The sequence below is a fragment of the Pteropus vampyrus genome, unplaced genomic scaffold (genome assembly GCF_000151845.1).
Source record: "Pteropus vampyrus isolate Shadow unplaced genomic scaffold, Pvam_2.0 Scaffold741, whole genome shotgun sequence".
NCBI classification, from domain to species: domain Eukaryota; kingdom Metazoa; phylum Chordata; class Mammalia; order Chiroptera; family Pteropodidae; genus Pteropus; species Pteropus vampyrus.
Genome location: NW_011889522.1, coordinates 22725 through 23943, shown reverse-complemented (window position 1 = coordinate 23943; position 1219 = coordinate 22725).

Here is a 1219-nt window from a genome sequence, read left to right as displayed (position 1 = left end):
GACTAGTTCTCCACCCCCCGAGCCCTGTCCCTCCCCATCCATGGCTACAAATTCCCGTTTCCTTGTTGTATTCGGAGCTGAGCCCAATCTAATGCCCCTATTGCAAAACCCCATTGCTGTACATGTCCCTGAATAAAGTCTGTCTTATCGTTTTCACAAATGTCTGAATACAATTTCCTTGAACTGAATATAATAAACAATGACTTTTAACAGAGATGCGATCCATAGTTTGTGTCATGACCTGAAATGGCTGCATAGATTATTGTCCAAACTGGGACCCTTTAATATGTGAAAAGGGGTGCTATTAATAATAATTACACCAGGACGACAGGCCTGAACCAGGTGTGCCAGGCATGGTATACCAAAGCCTTTGAGGGCCTTACACCCTGGGCTCTCTGATGCTGTCCTTGACTGCCATCTGGTGGCTGCGGGGGACATTGCGGGAAGGATGTACCATTTTCTTGGACACAGCCACATTTTAAGTGCGTGGCCGCAGTGTTGAAGCATAAGGGAATGATCTGTAATGTCTCGTCCAAGCCCAAGCTCCCTGGATCTGTGTTATCAGCACGGACACCGGTGCTCACTCATTTCCAGGTGGTCGTAGTGAATCTTCCACAGCGATCCCTGGGGGCCATTCGTGTGTCCTATTTAACTGCTGCCCTGGAGGGACGGTCAGTCTTATGCGGGGGGCGCATGTGTGGGAAGAGGACTCTGATGAACCTGTGGCGGGCACCATTTTGCTGTTTCAGGAAGAACTCGCCTCTCGGGGTACACTGATGGGGGAAGAGTTTGCGGGGAGTTGTGTTGGAGGCAAAATTGTTAGGAATTTCTTAGTGTTTTTGTAACGTAATATCAACCTCACATATCTGGTCTCTGTCTTTGAAGTTTTTTGGGAGTGGGGGAGAGGGAGCTGTATTTCTAAAGTTGGACACCACTGACTGCCTGATTCTGCATTATTTTGTAGGAATTTCAGAAACCTTGAAGCATGCCCGTCGCCATCGTGGAAGAGACAGTGCACAGTCTCACTCTCTCCTGCTAGCGGCTGGAGACACAAGAGAAACTTGGTTCTTTCTTCTGAGGCAGGAAGACAAGTTGGGGGGTGGTTTTCAAAGGTCTCCTGGAGTTTGGGGAGGACAGAAGCCAGCGGGTTTGCACCCTGGAGGGAACTGGCTGGGCCTCACTGTGGCACAAAGAGAGAGCCGAGTCCCCCAGCTCTGCG